Source organism: Stegostoma tigrinum, chromosome 14 (assembly GCF_030684315.1).
Source record: "Stegostoma tigrinum isolate sSteTig4 chromosome 14, sSteTig4.hap1, whole genome shotgun sequence".
Classification (NCBI taxonomy): Eukaryota; Metazoa; Chordata; class Chondrichthyes; order Orectolobiformes; family Stegostomatidae; genus Stegostoma; species Stegostoma tigrinum.
Genome location: NC_081367.1, coordinates 8,996,847 through 9,018,803, shown reverse-complemented (window position 1 = coordinate 9,018,803; position 21,957 = coordinate 8,996,847).

Here is a 21,957-nt window from a genome sequence, read left to right as displayed (position 1 = left end):
TCCTGGAGGCATGTTTCAGACATGCCTGTCTGATCCCCTGAGTGTATGTGATTTCTGTCTGTAGTTGATTTTTCCACTGTGTGCCTTGTGTAGTGACTCATTATCTCCTCTGTCACTACCCTCATAGACAGTGGATTCAAGGTCATTGTCACTCAGTGCATTTTTAAGGAGAATAGCTTTTTTTCCTTGCCTGAATCTCTTGCCCGTAACCTGTAAAATTGCGTCCTGTACTCCAATGTCCCAACAATGGCAACTTTTGTCCTTGGTGCAACTTAGTGATTTTTGTCACAGGTGGATTTAAGGAGGTCCTAGGGCTTGGGTTGTTTGTGGTTTGATCCGTTTTCCTTTTGTGCAATTAGATGATAGATCTCTGGCGATGGTGCTGACTCGTGGTTAGTTTTGCTGGCTTTGCAGTCAGTTGATTCTTGTTGCTGTGCAAATCCACGCAAAACTGACTGTGTTTTGGCCATTACAACGAGCCCACCGATACCTGCACGGTTGCGCGTTGATCTAATCCTGAACTGCATCAGAAACGCAGTCTTTGTTACATTCGGAAGACTGGGCCTGGTGGACAGGACCAGGCAACAGGGTGGATTGTGATGTACACCAAGGCAGGGCATGTCTGATCTAGTCCCCTGGCAACCTGTCTGTGCAGTAAAATATTAAGATGCCCCTAGAAGGGTTAGTGTGTGAACAGTTTGGGCGACTGATTTAAAATCACTCTGTTTCTGAATGAACAGAGTTGGACCAGTGGCCGAATTTACTATATACATTTTGCCAATTCATACTGACCTCTGAAGACACTGAAATGGAATTAATAGGCATGGCCTGAACTGGTGATGCTGGTATGGTCAAGGTCCTGTTGGCAATTTTCTACTAACTTAATTGCCTCACTCAGTGTTAAAATATTTCACGTATGCACTTGCTCACATCTGTCAGGCGCAAGGCTGCATTCTTGTCCTGTTAATGTCTAACTGTGAGACACTCTGCCCCAATGGCTATCGCCACTAGTTCAGATTGATCAGTGGTAGGGAGCCCATTGGGCTACCCTTTTAGATCGTTTGGCCTGGTTGGAGTTCTGCTGTACAGTGAGCTGTGAAACCAAGGAGAGGCGTGAGCCGCTGTCAAGAGGCTGGGCTGCAGTTTCCCCATTCTTCCCCCACCCCCTCCCTGTTTTGTCTAGGTTGGGATGGGCAGCAGTATTTACGTTTTATTTGATATTGCACTTGTCCCGGCCTATACAGATCAAGAGGCAAGGATGTCATGTGGGGTTTGGACACTTCAACCGTTCAGAGGGCTCATCGACTGAGTGTTGTTGTAATTAATGGGTGTTCTCTCTTTTTTTTTGTTTTCCTGCTTACTCCCTTTTTGTGCGTCCTATTATGTATTCCCCATTTGTCTGTCTGTCTATCCATCTTGCCCCACCCCTGAATGTCCCCCTCTTCCTTGTTAAGACTGGCCAGTGTTGAGAGGCGGAGACTGGAGCAATTGCTGGGTTTCCCATGAAGCATTGCACTTGTCTCGGTCCGACAGTGCTGGTATAACACCTCTGCTCGTTTGTTTGCTGGCTGCTGCTCAGTCGCAGCCCTTCGTTGCCGTTATCTGGACAGGAGCTGCTAGATGCAGCTCCATGTGAGTAGACGGTCCCACCCAAGTGTTGTGCCATACAGGTCACCTGAAGTTCCATTCCAGGCTAAGATTGGGTAAATCTCTGCCATGGTGGGGGGAGGAAGATGGCACAGAGGCTAATTGGTAAACTGTTATGCATGCTGTCCTTCAGAAATATATCCAGTCTTGTCATTTAGCACCCTTGCTAGGTAACGATATAATCATAGTCAAATCCTTTAAGGGTTGTCGGAAATTTCTTCCAATGATTGAGAAGCTGCCTCTGTTTATACATTGCATGCAGGACGAGTAGGAGGCATGGATATCTAATTCCTCTGGGGTGTGGTGGGGGAGGGGGGGGGGAGAGAGGGTACAGAATAAGAGTTGTTTTTGGGGGTGATGGAAGGAGGAATTAGGTTACTCTTTGTTGCCTCCACCAAATTTAAACAATGGGAGATTCCAGAAAAGCAAACAGCCAGAGCGGTGTCTGTCCATTTCTGCCGTTCTGTCCATGTTAGTTTACAGTGAAATGTTGAAGGGCACCTTTATTGCACCAATTGTGAAGATGAATGGCCAGTTACTGTGATCAATGTGTGCATCTTCCAGGCTTTGTGCAAGATGATTTTCGTCTCTCATTTGGATTCTGGACCAGACTCGTCCAGATTTGGAGATACAGTGACAGTGGTCATGCCTGACTGCTTGTTTGTTTTAATTTGATTAATGAAAGGGTGTTGCATTAGTAAATGTTAATCTTCCTAACCTTGCTGGCATCTGTTGCTGCTGCTTTCCCTGTTGCATTCTGTACCTGGTTCCTGTCCTAAAATGTGCTGTTACACTTTTGGAAGGAAGATCATTAAAACATTTGATTACTGGACAAGTGGTGTGTGTTTTTGTGTTGAACGTGTGAAAACTGAGATGCCTTTCCTGACTCATGTAATGAGATTCTTGTGGAGATTGGTTGAATGAGCAGGATATTAGAGATACAGCATTATATGTATAGGTGTAATAGTGCTGGGGAAGAACTCTTCCCAGTTCATTTTAGTGGCCTTAGACCACTGCTCAGGCCAGTAATGTCATTACTGAACTTCAACTGAATTGCATTTTACTGTATTGCACACCTTCCAGCTAGTTCTGCTTTCCACAATTATTTGCTTGTGTTATATTTCTATATTTATCCCAGGTCATTCCCTGCAACACTTTTAGAATCCTAGCATTTCTCTTGTCCCTCCTGTTCTGATCAAACTGCATCATTTTACATGTCTTGTCACTAAATTTCATGTGCCATTTTGCTTTCTGTTCCACCAAATGTGTTTTATGTTCTGAGTTCACAACTCTTACAGGATTTTTTACCCATGTATTTTGTAATAATCTCTCTGCATCTCAATTGTCTAACTGTCATTGTGTCTCTGTCTGCCAGCTTACTTCTCCCACCTACCCCTTCTGTATTCAGCATCTGTAACATTTCCTTCCCTCCCGTCCTCACCTCCCTGGATGCTGCCAGACCAGTTAAGTTTTGCCAGCAATATGTCTTTGTTCCAGATTTCTAGCATTTGCAGTTCTTAGTTTTATTTGACCTGAACGTATTGTTGCCTCTGAAATCTGTCAGATGTGTACTTTTATTTTAAATACCATAAGTTACCCATATCCACCCTCTACACCTTTTCTTAAATCAATTATCTTAAATCTCTTTATCACCTCCTAATCAAAACAGTTTCTCTGTATTGACTTTATCTAGGCACTTCATAATTTTGACCATCTCACTTAACTCCCCTCATTCTCATTGTAAGAATTAAATTCACAGATTTCCTTGACTGTTCATAATACTGTAGTTCCTCATTCCAGCTACTGTTCTGATTAACCTCTTCTGTAACCTGTCTCGTACCTCCTTAAACAGTGAAGTTTAATATTAGCATTAAAAATCTGTCCAGTAGAGTTTAACTCTGACCAAGGCAGTGCGAGATAAACTTGGTATGAATTCCATGCTTGTGTGCTGTAAAGGTCTCTTTTTAAAAACCAGAAGGGAAATAGGTGGGTTTGGGTCGAGTGAGGGACTAAAACCTGAGTAAGACTTGCTGGTCCAAACTTGCTCATTTTTGGCTTTAATTGAAATTGCAAGGTGCATGTTCAGCTAACCTGTTTGGAGGTGGCATGGTGGCTCAGTGGATAGCACTGTTGCCTCAGTGCCAGAAACCCAGGTTTGATTCCACCCTTGGGTAACTGTGCAAACTCCACACAGACATTTTCCCCAAGTTTGTGTGGGTTTCCTTTGGGCGCTCGGGTTTTCTCCCACAGCCCAAAGATGGGCAGGCGAGGTGGATTGGCCATGCTAAATTTCCCATAGTGTTCAGGGATGTGTAAATTTGGTGGATTATGGGGTAATGGGTCTGGGTGGGATGCTCTGAGGGTCAGTGTGAACTTGTTGAGCCAAAGGGCCTGTTTCCACACTGTAGAGATTCTATGAAATATGACTGCTGAAAACATGTTGTCTCAGTTGCTGTTAGCTGAATTTCAAGTCTGTTGGGAGTCCCTACTGCTTGGTGGATTTAGTTGCATTCACTTGCTATGTACTTCCTGGATAGAGATACCTACTGGAGAAGCCTCCTGGGCTTTCCTGACTCCCCATAATATCATCTCCCTGAGTTTTATCAAGACTTATTGAATCCAGGCTTTTTGTTCTGTTTTCCCCTCCCATTACCTCTTCAAAGTGTCTGCCCCCCTGGCTTCCCTCATTTTTACAATCTCCACTCTTAAGATCTCAACCCCTCCCCCTTCCTCTCTTTCCCCCCCCCACCTATAGTCACCAACTTCAACCACCACCCTGCCCTGCCTCCTGAGGAAAAAAACTACCATGTGATTGGCAGCCCTTCTGACTTGTCTCCTTCCTCCCCCAACATCTTTTTGGAAAGTTATCTTGCCTTTTTTTTGGTGATTTTGATTGAGGGTAATGATGGAAGAAGGACCTAACAAGCTCAGATAGTGCAGAAGAAATTCAGATGTGGCAGCATCTATGGAAAGAGAAACAGCATGGATACTGTGTGTTCAGTATGACCTCTCAAGAACTGGCGTGCACAGATGCTGTCAAACCCTCAGTTTCTGCAGTATTTTGTGTGTTTGATTAAAAGCAAAATTGTGCCGATGCTATCATTTGAAGGACTTCTTAAAACCTAAGGGTTGTGGGAGGGATTAATACTATTTTAAAAACAAGTTACTGAAACTCCTGGTAAACATAGTTGGCTGCATTTATTTTTTTAAGCAGTAGGATAGGGATGGTTCCAGACTCGCAGAAGATGATGCCAGGAACTGCATACAAAGTGAGATTTGGCCAGCAACAAGTTGCTGATTGGTTTGCCATGTGACTGACTATGGATGACCAGGGCCATCTGCCTGTCAGCAATTATGTAGTTGGCCTCTGAGTAGCTGTACAGCTTGTACGTGCCAGTGATATTGCCACATACCTTTATCAGCCTTCCAAAAGGGGAAATGATGAGACACTCAGCTGTAGAACATATCTGAACCTTGAAGAAAGCCAGTTTATTTTCCCACACTGGTTGCTCAAAGTTGTTGCCTTTAACTAACAAGTCAGATCTCTATATAACTTGTAAACTATGCCTCCTGCAAGGAAATAGCGTACCTGGAAAAAAGACTGAAGACCAGAAAGTCCTGGTGAGCAAAAGGATCACTTCAGAAAACCCTGTGAAAGGGCCCATGGAACTGGCTTCCCAGTTTTACCTTCCATCCAAAGCACCAGTTAATGTTTTTTTTTGTGTGGGGGTCTGTATTTTGAATGAGAATTTTGGAGGTGGGTGTAAATGGGTTATAGTTCTCATTAGTAGACTTGTATGTCATCTATATATTATAGTTTATCTGTAGCTAAAATTTAATTTTGTGATGAATTATAATTGTAATTGGAAACTAGTTGCCCTTTCCATTAACCTGGGTCTACAAAAGCTGAGGTAAATTGGGTGATTTTTTTTTTTCCCAATACTTGGATTAAAATCTTTAACTTTGACATGACTCCAGAATAGCAGGGCTTGATTTCTACTGAGGCACAAAACCTACAGTGAGTGTCTTGAGTTATGACCAACACAGAGTGGTACAGGTGAGTGAAAATGCCCCAGCTCAATTTATGATGCCGAGCATCCAATCCATCACGATTCGTTACCAGGAACTGCTGAGGCTTCGTTAACGTTCGCTAACAAGAAGTTGCCTTTGACCAAACTGTCCCAGATGACTGGGGTAAGTTGTACTGAATCTGCAGTGTGAAAATCACAAACTGCTTCTTTAAAGATCATTCTTCCTTTTTGATCTGCTCCTGAGGGCACAACAAGATGGACACCGCCTGGGCTATAATGCAACAACTGATCTCTCCTCAGTGAAAACCTTACGTTGTAGTGGATAAAACATACAGACAGAAAATTGAAACAAAAAACTTTCAAGAAATGTAGCAGCGTTTATATCCTGAGGGTGTTCTGTACCACCCATGGAGTGCCTTTCATAGGAGTAACATATTAAATGTAACAAACAGCACTGGAGTCGATTGAACAGTTGATCCGTTTTACTGAAAGTAAAATGTTGAGGTTTGGAAATAAAATCGAAAAACAGCAGGTTTAGCAGCACCTGGGGATTGTTGCTTCAAGCCCAGTAGAATTTCAGAACTGAAGGGTGCTGTCAATTTTGGTTTACCTTGTTGAAAGTAGAGGGAGAAACAAGCATGATGAAGGGAAGGTTAGGAGGTGAGATTGTTGTGGAACACAAATCGTAAGTAATGGTTATGGAGAAGGCACACTGCTGGTTTGATTTTGAAGTAGGTGTAAGAAGACAGCAAAAGTGTAAAAACAAGGTATGGGAATGGGAGCAGAAAAATCAAAATGTAGGATAGAATTTACCATCTGAATGTATTGAACTTTTGAGTCCAGAAGGCTGAAAAATGCTCACTTGCAAAGTTAAGCCTTGATCTTCCAGCTTGTGTTGGGTTTCGCTGGAACACCACAATAGGCCCACAGAACAGAACACAGCAGAAAGGAGCTTGAGCAAGATGATGAAAGGGCGAGTGAATGGAAGCTTGAGTGATGCTTGCCCATTTGAGCTGAGCAGCTCTGCAAAGCATTCTGCATTTGTTTGCCTCAGCGTGAGCAACAGACACAGTAGACCAGAGATAATGGGAACTGCAGATGCTGGAGAATCCAAGATAATAAATTGTGAAGCTGGATGAACACAGCAGGCCAAGCAGCATCTCAGGAGCACAAAAGCTGATGTTTTGGGCCCAGATCCTCCTTCAGAGACAGGGGATGGGGTGAGGGTTCTGGAATAAATAGGGGGAGGCAGACCGAAGATGGAGAGAAAAGAAGATAGGTAGAGAGGAGAGTATAGGTGTGGAGGTAGGGAGGGGATAGGTCAGTCCAGGGAAGACTGACAGATCAAGGAGGTGGGATGAGGTTAGTAGGTAGGAAATGCAGGTGCGGCTTGGGGGGGTGGGGGGCAGGAAGGGATGGATGAGAGGAAGAACAGGTTAGGGAGGCAGAGACGGGACGGACTGGGCTGGTTGTGTGATGCAGTGGGGGGAGGGGACGAACTGGGCTGGTTTTGGGATGCGGTGGGGGAAGGGGAGATTTTGAACCTGGTGAAGTCCACATTGATGCCATTGGGCTGCAGGGTTCCCAAGCGGAATATGAGGTGCTGTTCCCCTGCAACCTTCGGGTGGCATCATTGTCGTGCTGCAGGAGGCCCATGTTGGACATGCCATCTAAAGAATGTGAGGGGGAGTTGAAATGGTTCGCGACTGGGAGGTGCAGTTTATCGCGAACCAAGCGGAGGTGTTCTGCAAAGCGGTCCCCAAGCCTCCCCTTGGTTTCCCCAATGTAGAGGAAGCCACAGCGGGTACAATGGATACAGTATACCACATTGGCAGATGTGCAGGTGAACCTCTGCTTAATATGGAACGTCATCTTGGGGCCTGGGAGGGGTGTGAGGGTGGAGGTGTGGGGGCAAGTGTAGCACTTCCTGCGCTGGCAGGGGAAGAGGCCGGGTGTGGTGGGGTTGGAGGGCAGTGTGGAGCGAACAAGGGAGTCACGGAGAGAGTGGTCTCTCCGGAAAGCAGACAGGGATGGGGATGGAAAAATGTCTTGGGTGGTGGGGTCGGATTGTAGACGGCGGAAGTGGCATCACACAGCCAGCCCAGCCTGTCTCTGCCTCCCTAACCTGTTCTTCCTCTCACCCATCCCTCCCTCCCACCCCAAGCCGCACCTCCATTTCCTACTTGCTGACCTCATCCCCCCCCTCTTTGACCTGTCCGTCTTCCCTGGACTGACCTATTCCCTCCCTACCTCCCCGCATATACTCTCCTTTCCACCTATCTTCTTTTCTCTCCATCTTCGGTCCGCCTTCCCCTCTCTCCCTATTTATTCCAGAACCATCACCCCATCCCCCTCTGATGAAGGGTCTGGGCCTGAAACGTCAGCTTTTGTACTCCTGCGATGCTGCTTGGCCTAGATACAGTTGACCAGATTGCAAGTACGTCTAAATTGCTGCTTCACCTGGAAGGAGTGTTTGGGACCTTGGTGTTGTAATTGTTTTATTCATGGGGGCTGGGAAAACTGGAGAATGCATTTGTTCTTTCCAAACAATCCCTACAGTGCGGAAACAGGTCCTTGAGACCAACAAATTCACACATGACCCGCAGCACATCCTGCCCAGACCCACTTAATCTACACATCCCTGAATACCATGGGATAATTTAGCATGGCCAGTTCACCTAACCTGCACATCTTTTGGACTGTGGGAGGAGACTGGAACACTCGGAGAAAACACACAGTTGCCTGAGAGGGGGAAATCAATCCTGTTTCTCTTGTGCTCTGAGGCAGCAGTGCTAACCACTGTGCTACCTATGTGTGGGTGTGGGATCATTTACACCTACCTCCAGAGGCCCCTCAGGATGCTGATAATATTACAGTAGTGCTTATTCTCAAGACATCAACCTGTGAAGTAGGAGGCCATTTATTTCATTTGCCATTAGTAAACTCCACTGCGTTTTAAATTAGCCATGTCTTGCCCCTCTCGAGGAGCATCTTTGCTCTTGTTCATTAAAGTAGCCCTCCTTATTAACTAATAGGGATGGTCATCTGTTATTCCTGCAGCTTCCAAACTGATGGCTCCCTGGCTCTTCATTAACTTGTGTGGATGTTCAGTTCTAATGCAAGGCCTAAAACATTACCTGTACTTCTCGCCAGAAGCTGCCAAACCTGCTGAACGTTTGCAGGACTTTATGCTTGTAACAGATTTCCAGCATCCAGAGTGCACTGCGTTTGTGTTTTTCCAGCTGTTCTAAGATAGACAAGAGTTGAAGCACATTCCAGCGGGCATGAGTCGGACTTAAAAAAAAAATTGGCACTATGCAAGGGAATATGATGTTAATGGATGACCAAACAGTTCTGTGATAGGGTAACAAAGTGTGGAGCTGGATGAACACAGCAGGCCAAGCAGCATCTCGGGAGCACTGTCATAGGAGTTCTGTCATAGGGTTAGGTTTTAATGAAAAATAAGAGAGGGTCAAGAGGCAGAGAGGGAATTCAGAGTGTTTTGAAGCTAGGTTGGAGAAAGCATGTTTATCAATTGTGGAGGACCTTGGAAAATGCACAGAGCTAGAGGAATGCAGAGATGCTGTAGTGAGTGCAGATTAGAGATCGTTGTGGTCTGCCTTTACAGTGCAGTAAGAACCACTCCGAATCATCACCTCCCTTTTAAACAGGTGTAGGCCAGTGACTCTATCCTGCCTGTTTCTTTCTGTCTCTTTGTCTGCCCAAGAACAAATGTTCACTGACAACATAGTTGAAGTAGGTTTTAGCATCCATCAAAAGGAAGTTAGACAGACCAGGGCTAAAATCCCTGCAAGGTCCAGGTAGATTAAAAAAAAAATTCCCTCAGGCTGCTATTCGCTGTCCAGTGTAAACACCAGCTTTTGTTTAAATCAAAGCAAAGAAATGCAGAGATAACAAGGTGTAGAGCGAGATGAACACACCAGGCCAGGCAGCATCAGAGGAGCAGGAAGGCTGATGTTTCGGGCCTGGACCCTTCAGAAATGGGGCAGGGGAAGGGGGTTCTGAAATAAATGGGGGGTGGGGGCGGATAGAAGATGGATAGAGGAGAAGATAGGTGGAGAGGAGACAGACAGGTCAAGGAGGTTGGGGTGGAGCCAGTAAAGGTGAGTGTAGGTGGGGAGGTAGGGAGGGGATAGGTCAGTCCAGGGAGGATGGACAGGTCAAGGGGTGAGATGAAGTTAGTGGGTAGAAGATGAGGGTGGAGCATGAGGTGGAAGGAAGGATAGGTTAGGGAGGTGGGGACAAGTTGGGCTGGTTTTGGGATGCAGTGGGTGGGGAGTGGGGGGGGAGAGATTTTGAAGCTTGTGAAATCCACATTGATACCATTGGGCTGCAGATTTCCCAAGCGGAATATGAGTTGCTGTTCCTGCAACCTATGGGGGACATCCTTGTGGCACTGCAGGAGGCCCAGGATGGACATGTTGTCTGAGGAATTAGAGGGGGAGTTGAAATGGTTCGCAACTGGGAGGCGCAGTTGTTTAATGTGACTGTGTAGGTGTTCTGCAAAGCGGTCCCCAAACCTCCGCTTAGTTTCCCTGATGTGGAGGACGCCACAATGGGAACAGTGGATGCAGTATACCACATTAGCAGATGTGCAGGTGAACATCTGCTTGAGTTGGAAAGTCTTCTTGGGGCCTGGGATGGGGGTGAATGGGTAGGTGGCGGGTCAGGTGTAGTAGTTCCTGCAGTTGCAGGGAAAAGTGCTGGGTGTGGTGGGGCTGGATGGGGGTGTGGAGCGGACGAGGGAGTAGGAGCAGCAACTCATATTCCACTTGGGAACCCTATAGCCCAATGGTATCAATGTGGACATCTCAAGCTTCACAATTTCCTCCCTTCCCCCTACTGCAACCCAAAACCAGCCCAACTCAACCCGCCTCCCTAACCTTTCCTTCCTCCCACCCCTCCCCTCCTCCCACCTCAAGCCCAACCCGCATCTCTTACCTACTCACCTCATCCTGCCCCTTTGACCTGTCCATCCTCCCTACCTCCCCACCTACACACCTTTTACAGGCTTCATTCCCACATCTTTGACCTGTCTGTCTCCTCTCCACCTGTCTTCTCCTCTCCCTATCTTCTATCCGCCTCCCCCTCCCAATTTATTTCAGAACCCCCTTCCCCTCCCCCATTTCTGAAGAAGGGGTGAGGCCCAAAATGTGAGCTTTCCTGCTCCTCTGATGCTGCTTAGCCTGCTGTGTTCATCCAGCTCCACCCCTTGTTATCTCAGATTCTCCAGCATCTGCAGTTCCTGCCATCAAAGAAATGCAGATCCTGAACATGCTAATGAGGAACAGAATTTGCTGGAGAAACTCAATGGGTCTGGTAGCATCTGTGGATAGTAAACAGAGTCAAGTCCAGTGACCCTTCTCCAGACCTGTCTGAAACATTAAGTCTGCGTTCCTCTCCATGCATGCAGCCAGATGTGTGGAATTCTCTAGCTATTTCTCTTTTAGCATTCAATTTAAGCCTGAGATGTTGAAATAACAACACGGCAACACAAAACTAAGCAAAAATCCCATTCTCCTTCCCCATGGTATTAGATGCTGGTGAGTGGGCAAGTATTAAGAGAAAAACAATTGGTGTTGTGGAAGAATGATCATAAAACTACATTTTAATTCAGCTTATTAAGAAACTGCACAGACAAATTACGAAACAATTATTTAAACTTCCTAGCAACCAAAACAAGACCCCTCAAAGTAAAGCCTCACTATTCAACTGAGATATTATCTGACTAATGTGTCTAGTGTCTCTGCATGTACCTAGTTTCATCCTTGTGCAGTGATGTTTTGCTGGAGAATCATGGAGTTGAATTGTTATATCATTTCCTTTTTGTCATATTTGTGGTATATGTGATCTTTTAGATTCTTGCATCCCTAACATTGGTTACATTTCTGGAGTCCTCAAGCCTGTTGCTTGCAGCCTTAGAAATAGTTTTCCTGCTCCTTGTCATGTTCAGTGTTGGCTATCTGTTTGAAGACACAAGTCTTCCTGCAACAAACCCCTCTTTGACAGGATGTTCCTTCTGTAGGCAGACTTAGTGCTCATTTGTCATGGGGCAGCAGGTTATCAAGTAGGGTTACCTCCTCTCTCTCTCTCCCAGGAAAAGAAGCTTGTTTATGTTGCTTCAACTGCTTTGTTTCATGGCTGCTTAATTAGCCTGTGCTCTTAATTCCTCTGTAATAGTTTGACCCTTTTATCTCAGGAAATGTTTTATTCTAGAAAGTTTTACTGTTAATACTTTGAATCCATGAGCAGTTACTGAAATTCTGAATTTTTCAGTATCACAATGGGCACGTTGGACCCTAGAGCACCTGGTTATGTCAGGGGTTAATTAATTTTCTTTTACACTATGCACATCTCACTGCCAAACTTGACTTGCAGTTGTTCATTGAGAAAATATTTGCTAAAGTGGTACAAAGTGACATTTGGTTGGGAGATGCACTTTGATCATAATTGGAAACAAACATAATCTGCTGCTTGTTTGTATTATTTATATCTGGGATATGGAGACAACTAGGGTGGTCGTGAGACGCAATTGACAAAAAAGAATATCAGCCACACACTAAGCTCTTGCAATGAGCGAAGTTCTCGGCTAACCTCCACTACAGTCCTGTAGGTAATCCCTCCTGCAGAGATATGAATCCATAATACTTTGTAGAACTATGCATGATGATGTGCTATTCAACCATCCTCTCCAGCACCACCTTCACCCGTGACCACCCCCTCTCTACCATGTGTGCACACACATTTCTGAAGAGTTGGTAGAAGTGATCAGGGTGAATAAATCTCTATGCTTTCATGTTACCTCAAGGGGTACTGAGACTACTCACAACATTATAACTAATCATTCAGTTGGAACCCAGCAAGATCAGGGGACGGCATTGAGCATGAATTGAAACAGACTCTCTCTCTCTCTCTCTCTCTCTCTGTCTCTGTCTCTGTTCCAACTTCGAATCCAGGCTTCCCCCCAGTACCTTATACAGATGCTCATGACCATTCCCCTGAAATGTGGAAGCAACCTCGAATGAAGAAAAAAAAACTGGCAAAAGTTGGCATGTCAACAGTGTCTGCTAAAGACTGAGACACGGATTAATGCAAGGGTAGGTCTGAATTATGTGACACACTGAAAATGTCTTGCTACACTAGGTAAGTTAATCATGTTACAGGTAGCAGTCACGTGAGGCACATGTGTGTTTGAGTTCCAGACCAGAGTCCTGGTCTCACCTTGTGTTAGCATTATTACTGAATAGCAAGGCTTGATGGGGGCTAATACAGAAGACTGCTGTAACATGAAGGAATCACGATGACTGCTGGGATAGCTTTCAGTTGTATGCTGCAATGCCTGTGGCCACACACCAGCTGTACTAGATGTCAAGAGAAACTTACTGATCGGGAATCCTGCATTCTTTGCAAACTGTTGTGCTCAATCTGTCTGGAGTTTGAGAAAAGGAAATGAGACAAAGCATCCCATCTTTTGCATCACTCTACAGTAAATTACAAGAGGCTGCCTGGACCTTTAGCAGCAGCAGTGAAGTTTCTCTCTAAAGGTTTCCATCAGACTTGACCTTCAGTTGAGAACCATTAGGCTTCCTCTTCCACAAGTTGTCCCACTCTATGTCCTTGCCATGCTCCATTTGCAAAGGAGTTAACAGAGAGCTGTGTGTGGAAAATGCTTAAAACATAGAACATTACATACAACAATGTATGTACATACATACATAGAACATACAACAAATCTTCTCAAAACTCGATAGAACATTACAGCACAGTACAGGCCCTTCGGCCCTCGATGTTGTGCCGACCTGTCATACCGATCTCAAGCCCATCTAACCTACACAATTCCATGTACATCCATATGTTTATCCAATGATGACTTAAATGTACTTAAAGTTGGCGAATCTACTACCGTTGCAGGCAAAGCATTCCATTCCCTTACTACTCTCTGAGTAAAGAAACTACCTCTGGCATCTGTCCTATATCTTTCACCCCTCAATTTAAAGCTATGCCCCCTCGTGCTCGCCATCACCATCCTAGGAAAAAGGCTCTCCCTATCCACCCTATCTAACCCTCTGATTATTTTATATGTTTCAATTAAGTCACCTGTCAACCTTCTTCTCTAATGAAAACAGCCTCAAGTCCCTCAGCATTTCCTCGTAAGACCTTTCCTCCATACCAGGCAACATCCTAGTAAATCTCCTCTGCACCCTTTCCAAAGCTTCCACATCCTTCTTATAATGCGGTGACCAGAACTGTACACAATACGCCAAGTGCGGCCGCACCAGAGTTTTGTACAGCTGCAGCATAACCTCTTGGTTCCGGAACCCGATCCCTCTATTAATAAAAGCTAAAACACTGTATGCCTTCTTAAAAGCCCTGTCAACCTGGGTGGCAACTTTCAAGGATCTGAACATGGACACCGAGATCTCTCTGCTCATCTACACTACTAAGAATCTTACCATTAGCCCAGTACTTTGCCTTCTGGTTACTCCTACCAAAGTGCATCGCCTCACACTTATTTGCATTAAACTCTATTTGCCACCTCTCAGCCCAGCTCTGCAGCTTATCTGTGTCTCTCTGCAACCTACAGCATCCTTCGTCACTATCCACAACTCCACCGACCTTGGTGTCGTCTGCAAATTTACTAACCCATCCTTCTACACCCTCATCCAGGTCATTTATAAAAATGACAAACAGCAGTGGACCCAACACCGATCCTTGCGGTACACCACTAGTAACTGGTCTCCAGGATGAACATTTCCCATTAACTACCATCCTCTGTCTTCTTTCAGCAAGCCAATTTCTGATCCAAACTTCTATATCTCCCACAATTCCATTCCTCCGCATTTTGTACAATAGCCTATTGTGGGGAACCTTATCGAACGCCTTGCTGAAATCCATATACACCACATCAACCGGTTTACTCTCATCTACCTGTTTGGCCACCTTCTCAAAGAACTCAATAAGGTTTGTGAGGCACGACCTTCCCTTCACAAAACCGTGCTGACTGTCCCTAATCAATTTATTCTTTTCTAGATGATTATAAATCCTATCTCTTATAACCTTTTCCAACACTTTACCAACAACTGAGGTAAGGCTCACTGGTCTATAATTACCAGGGTTGTCTCTACTCCCCTGCTTGAACAGGGGAACCACATTTGCTATCCTCCAGTCATCTGGCACTATTCCTGGAGACAATGACGAGTTAAAGATCAATGCCAAAGGCTCGGCAATCTCCTCCCTGGCTTCCCAGAGGATCCTAGGATAAATCCCATCCAGCCGAGGGGACTTATCTATCTTCACCCTCTGTAGGATTTCTAATACAAAGTTCAGCATAGACTTACAAACTACCAAAAAGTGACCTTAGCACCAAACACTCTGTAAAATATTCAAACTTTAAATTACTATAGGGAAGCACTACAATCATGTGGAATTGCATCAGTAGCAGAAAGCAATAGTCCAGCAATTAATTTATGGGTGATTTGTGAGCCTTTTATTTACACTTGCTGCTTAACACGATTTTCAGCTGAGGGAAGTCAATAGATGGTTCTGGCTGTAGAATGATCTTCAGACAATGGTAGTCATGGGGTCAACTAGCTAACCTAGAACCGTGAGGATCAACATTTCAGCAGTCTGCTCTTCATAAAAGTTGTTGCCACTGAAATCTGCTCAGTACAGCAACCTTAACTCCCCACTGAAGTAGGGACAGGGTAGCATTTCAAGTGGCTGTCAAACTGGCAGTGAAAATGAACCTGTGAGCAGTTGTTGAGGTTTAGTGTGAGTACGGCTGTCCTTTCAGATGTAGATGATTAATGTCCCGTGTCTACTCTGATGAGGATTGGATGCAAAAACAGCTATACCAGGGTGGCACTTCCTCTCTGAAAGGTTCACGGGCAATCACTGCATTTTCCACTTCTAGAAACTCAGTAGCATCTGATAAACGAGAGCTGTCTCATCACACAGGATTCAGGATCATCCCAGATCAATGGTTTCATTTACATGTTGCAGATGGGACAGCTCTCTGCATTTCAGACAATGATTAGATAATGAACAGAAGCAGTTACCTTGATTACTGCATTCAGTACAAACTCAGACTCCAGACATTCATACACCCTCCAGCACCCTCTATGGACACTAATACACCCTAATTTACATTCTTGTACATCTATACCCCCATTTACCTCCTCAACAATGCTCAGCTGTAGACCTTATTACTGCGTTGATCCAAACACAAATGAAAAGATCTGACTTCAAGCAATTAGGTAAGTGTCACTACCTTTGATAATAAGATGGTATTGACCAAGTGTGGCGTCAAGGATCCCTGACAAAATGGGAATTAATGGGAATCGGGGAGATTCAATGCTGAATGGAGTCATACCTGCAAAAAGAAAGATGTTTGTGGCTGGTGGATCTGTGCTCCAGGATATCTTTGCAGGAGTTTCTCAGGGTAGTGTCCGAGGCCCAACCATCTTCAACTGCTTCATCAATCACCCACCCTCCATCACAATGGCTGAGATGGGGATGCTCGCTAACAACTAAACCTTAATTAATATCACTTGTGACTCCCAAGAAACTGAAACAGTGCATGTCTGTAAACAGCAAGACCTGGACATCCATGCTATGCAAGAGTCCATCAATGACCATCTCCAACGATCACCCCATGGCATTCAGTGACATTACCACCATTGAATCCTCAATCATCAACATCCTGGGGGCTAAAGTTGACTGAAACTTAGCTAGGCTAGCCTTTATGAATACTGTAGCTATATAAGAGTAGCTGGGAGGCTAGGAATTCTCTGGTGAGTAAATCATCTCCTGAATCCTCAATGCATATCCACCATCTGCAAAAGAGAAGTCAGCAGCGTGAGGGCAATATCAGCAACATTCAAGAAGCTGGACAGTATCCAGGAAGAGAGAGTAGGAACTGATGATGCTGGAGTCAGAGATAACACAGTGTGGAGCCGGAAGAACACGGCAGACCAAGCAGCATCAGAGGAACAGGAAAGCTGACATCTTGGGTCAGGACCCTTTAGAAGTTGGGGAGGGGAAGGGGGCTGTGAGATATTTTGGTGGGGGGGTGATGTTGGGCTGGGGATGGTAGGTGGGATGGTGATAGCAGATAGGTCTGAAGAGATTATCAGAGGGTTGCATGGGAGAGAGATCCACTGAGGTCTTTCTGGAGGGAGAAGGATAACGTCTTCAAGGTGGGCATCCTTAGAAGAGGCTTTGGAGCGGGGTTATAACTCACTCAGATATAGTGGGAACTGCCGTTGCTGGAGTCTGAGATAACAGTGTGGAGGACGAAGCAGTATGCTTGATTAGAATTCCATTTAACACATCCGACCACCAATGCACAGTAGCAGCAGTGTGTACCGTTTACAAGATGCACTGCAGCAACTCACCAAGGGTCCTTAGACTGCACCTTCCAAACCCATGACCTGTGCCACCCTGAAGGACAGGGGCAGCAGATGTATGAGAGCACCACCACCTGCAAGTTCTCCTCCAAGCCACTCATCATCCTGACTTGGAAATGTATTGCCATTCTTTCACTGTTCCTGGGTCAAAATTCTGGAATTCCTTCCCAATGGGCATTGTGGGTACACCAACACCACATGGACTCTTTGAGAAAGTTGCTCACCAGCACCTTTTACAGGGCAATTAGAAATGGACAACACAATAGGGGCCTTTCTGGTGCAGGGACACCTTCCAGCTGTGAACATCTTGCTGTGTTAATCCTCCCCCTGTATTTCTCACTATCCCTAATGAAATTTGGAATCCTGTGTTAGTTTCACTTAGCTGGCAATTTGTATAAAATTACATTGATCTAGAACATTGGTGAGGTCTCTTCAAGAATACTGTGTCTGGTTCTGTTCGCCCAGTTATACGAAGGATATTATTAAGCTGGAGAGGATTCAGAAGAGATTTAGCCAGGTGTGGAAGGTTTGAGTTATAAAGAAAGGGTAGAAAGCTGGCACCTTTTTCACTGGAGTGTGGGAAGTTGAGAGGTGACCTGATAGAAGTTTATATGATAATGAAGGATGTAGATAGAGTTAATGGCAGTTGTCTTTTCCCTAGGATTAGTGGATTTCAACACCAAGGGATACATTTTTAAGGTGAGAGGAGAGAGATTTAAATAAGACGAGTCATTTTTTTTTACACAGACGGTGCTTTGCATGTTGAATGAACTTTTTAGGAAGTGGTGGATGAGGGTGCTGTTACGACATTTAAAAGATATTTGGATAGATGCATGAATAGGAAAGGTTTGGAAGGATATGGGCCAGGAGCAGGCAGGTGGGACTAGTTTGGTTTGGGATTATGTTCAGCATAAGTCGGACGAAAGATCTGTTACCGTGCTGTATGACTCAATGAGAGAGAGCTGGCTTAATTTAGTAACCACAATTTTTCACATTGTCAATAGGTGGCAGAATAACACCATTATGAACAGCATTGTTAAAACAATGTTATTAAATGGTAAAGGCTTCCACCTGCTCACCAGGAGCCTAACCTCAAATTCCTAGTGTCATGGGTGGTGCATTTTTCACGCAGGGTCATGCAGCATGGAAACAGACCCTTCGGTCCAATTCATCCATGCTGGTCAAGTTTCCCAAACTAGACTAGTCCCACTTGCTTGTGTTTGACAAGCCCATGTTTAATCCATTCCAAACACAATCATTCTCCGAGTTGTGGGACTGGATGGCACATGGGAGATCTGGTGAGATGATGTAAATGGTAACACCAAGAAGGTGTGCTGGAGATAATGCCAAGCACTGGAAGAGAATCCTGCAGTGGGGACGTACTTTTATTTAGAAAGTCAGAGTCTCCTGTAACTCCTAATGCCCAGATGCTATGGCAAAATGCAGCTGGACTTTGAGATCAAGGGGCAATCGCCGATATATTGACCTTGGTTGCAAGTTTGGGATGAGGTGATGACGTAGTGCTATTGACATTGACTAGTAATCCAGAGACCTGGTAATGCTCTGGTCACCCTGGTTTGAATCCTATCATGGCTGCAATAAGATCCAGAGCTAACGTAGGCCATTAACTAGAAAGATGTTTGCACATGACCAATAAAATAGAGCAAATGAGGAGGTGTTTGAAATTGCAAGAAAACGTGTGCTCTTATAAAGTGACCTGCAGAAAAGAGCATGGCGGGATTTGATCAGGTCTAGAGAGCAAAACTGGGGGGAGAGCCAGCAGAAGGAGGGGCTGACCCAGTACAGTTACATGATATTGTCACAGAGAGGTTGCAAATAAGCTACAATCAGATGTAAAAGGATGACGGAAAGCAGGTGAGTGTGGCATAGCATGGCACCAGATATTCTGGCAGAAGGAGCTACGAGCAACAGCACAGGCTACACGAACGTCACTTAGCAGCAAAACAACATGATGAACTTTCCTTAACATCAGTGCACTCGGACAATGAAGGCCATCAGTTTATCTGGGACAAGGTAACCATTGTAGCCCAAGCCAAACAAAGATGCACACAGGAATTCCTAGAGGCGTGGTTCTCCCCATATAATGCAATCAACAAACATATAGAATTGGACCCCACATATAAGCCCATACAGAACAAAACCGGAAATGACGCTACTCACCATAACAGACCAAACAGTATAAATTCCAAGTGGAGTAGAACAACACCACTTCATCAGAGGTCTCACTGATGATGTAACCTAGCATGGTGATGAAACGTCTGAACAAAAACAAGCTAGCTCGGCGAGCAAGTCAACAACTTCACCCACACCCCGAGCTAACAAATCTTTGCTAAAACCTGAGCACCTACGTGCACAACATGCTAAAACTTGCCCGACAATGGGAAACCTTCGCCAACCAATTGAGCGCTACCTGCGAACAACTTCACTTTGTCCACAAATGCCTCAGGAGCCAGGTACTGTCCTGCAGCGTGAAGTACAAACCTACACTCAACAACCCACAGGTATATAAAATAGGTGAACAGAACGGGTGCAGAATGCGATGGGTGATGATTAACGATGCCCATAACCGACTCTACAAGTGCAAATGGGAACTTTTGCACCAAAAATCACAGTGCCTAGACATTATGAGCCAGCAATGGTCTACAATCCTAGAACAGACCGTCATCATCAATCAACACAAAACCGAAACTAAGAAGAGACCCAAGCACCAAACTGATCCACCAGAAAGACAAGGACCAACAACAAAGTGGTCACATGAATAAGAAACCTATCCAGCAGGAAACTCACAGAAACGGAGAAAGCTGTCCTATTACACTATAACCACAAAGTTGCGAATAGAACAGACTTCATGTCTGCCCTGGAGACCACATTAAAAGACAATAGACTCATGGACAAAACACAACAAGCCATCCCACAAACTAATCCCCACACTACACAATAAAAACAAAGGAGGCAACCTGAACACATTAGAGAGAAAAGCACTAGATAAACTCAAGAAAGACAAGAACATCATAATCATTCCAGCAGACAAAGGGCACATGACTGTCATTATGAAAAAACCAGACTATGTTAAGAAAGATAACAAAGTGTGAGGCTGGATGAACACAGCAGGCCAAGCAGCATCTCAGGAGTACAAAAGCTGACGTTTCGGGCCTAGACCCTTCATCAGAGAGGGGGATGGGGAGAGGGTTCTGAAATAAATAGGGAGAGAGGGGAGGCGGATCAAAGATGGATAGAGGAGAAGATTGGTGGAGAGCAAAGTATAGGTGGGGAGGTAGGGAGGGGATAGGTCAGTCCAGGGAGGACGGATAGGTCAAGGAGGCGGGATGAGTTTGGTAGGTGGGAAATAGAGGAGCAGCTTGAGGTGGGAGGAGGGGATAGGTGAGAGGAAGAACAGGTTAGGGAGGCAGGGATGAGCTGGGCTGGTTTTGGGATGCAGTGGGGGAAGGGGAGATTTTGAAGCTGGTGAAGTCCACATTGATACCATTGGGCTGCAGAGTTCCCAAGTGGAATATGAGTTGCTGTTCCTGCAACCTTCGGGTGGCATCATTGTGGCAATGCAGGAGGCCCATGATGGACATGTCATCTGAGGAATGGGTGGGGGAGTTAAAATGGTTTGCGACTGGAGGTGCAGTTGTTTATTGCGAACCGAGCGGAGGTGTTCTGCAAAGCAGTCCCCAAGCCTCTGCTTGGTTTCCCCAATGTAGAGGAAGCCACACTGGGTACAGTGGATACAGTATACTACATTGGCTTATGTGCAGGTGAACATCTGCCTGATATGGAAGGTCATCCTGGGGCCTGGGATGGGGGTGAGGGAGGAGGTGTGGGGGCAAGTGTAGCATTTCCTGCGGTTGCAGGGGAAGGTGTCAGGTGTGGTGGGGTTGGAAAGCACAGGCATTGTTTGCAGATACAACCATTTACCAACAGGTGGCAACTGACTCAAAACTTCAGCTAAGTAATAGGATCACCCAGACACTGAAGAGACTAAAGCATGCAGGACAGATAACCAAGACGGACTACATGAGAATGAAACCAGAAGGCAGGAACACCCCCCACTTCAATGGACTTCCTAAATTACACAGACCAGATATCCCACCTCAGACCCATTGTCTCACTACCAGGCACACCTTCACACAAATTGGCCAAGGACCTACAACAGAGATTGAAAACACCTCGTCAAAGGATCACCTCATTCCATCTACTCAACCCAAGAATTCCTAAGAACATAAAAACCAGCGACAACAAGATTATAGTATCCTTTGATGGTATGGCAGTATTTATGTCAATTGACATCCCACTAGTCAAAGAAACACTGGCCACATTACTAGACAAAGCAGGAGCACAGACCAGCAGCTCCATCAGCAATGACAATGTACTCAAACTACTAGACTTGTGCCTCACTACACACTTCATCTTTAATGGTCAAATATACAAACAGATCAATGGCACATCCATGGGGTCATCGATCTCAGGACCCATCACAGAGGCTGTTATGCAAATACTAGAACACACTACCCTCACCCGTGTTCACCCTAAACTGTGGATCCAGTACGTGGATGGTACATTTGTCATTATTAAACACCACAAATTAGAAGAGACCCACCACCTCATCAACAATGTATTTGCTGGGATTAAATTCACGAGAGAAGAGAAAAACAACAATCAGCTTTTGTTTCTGGATGTCAACATATGACCAATGGGGAGTTCCAAACCACAGTATGCAGGAAAGAAACCCACTCTGACCAAATCGTAAACTTCCACAGTAACCACCCCAACGTCCACAAACAAAGCTGTGCTGGGACCCTATTTAAATGAGCCACCAATTCACT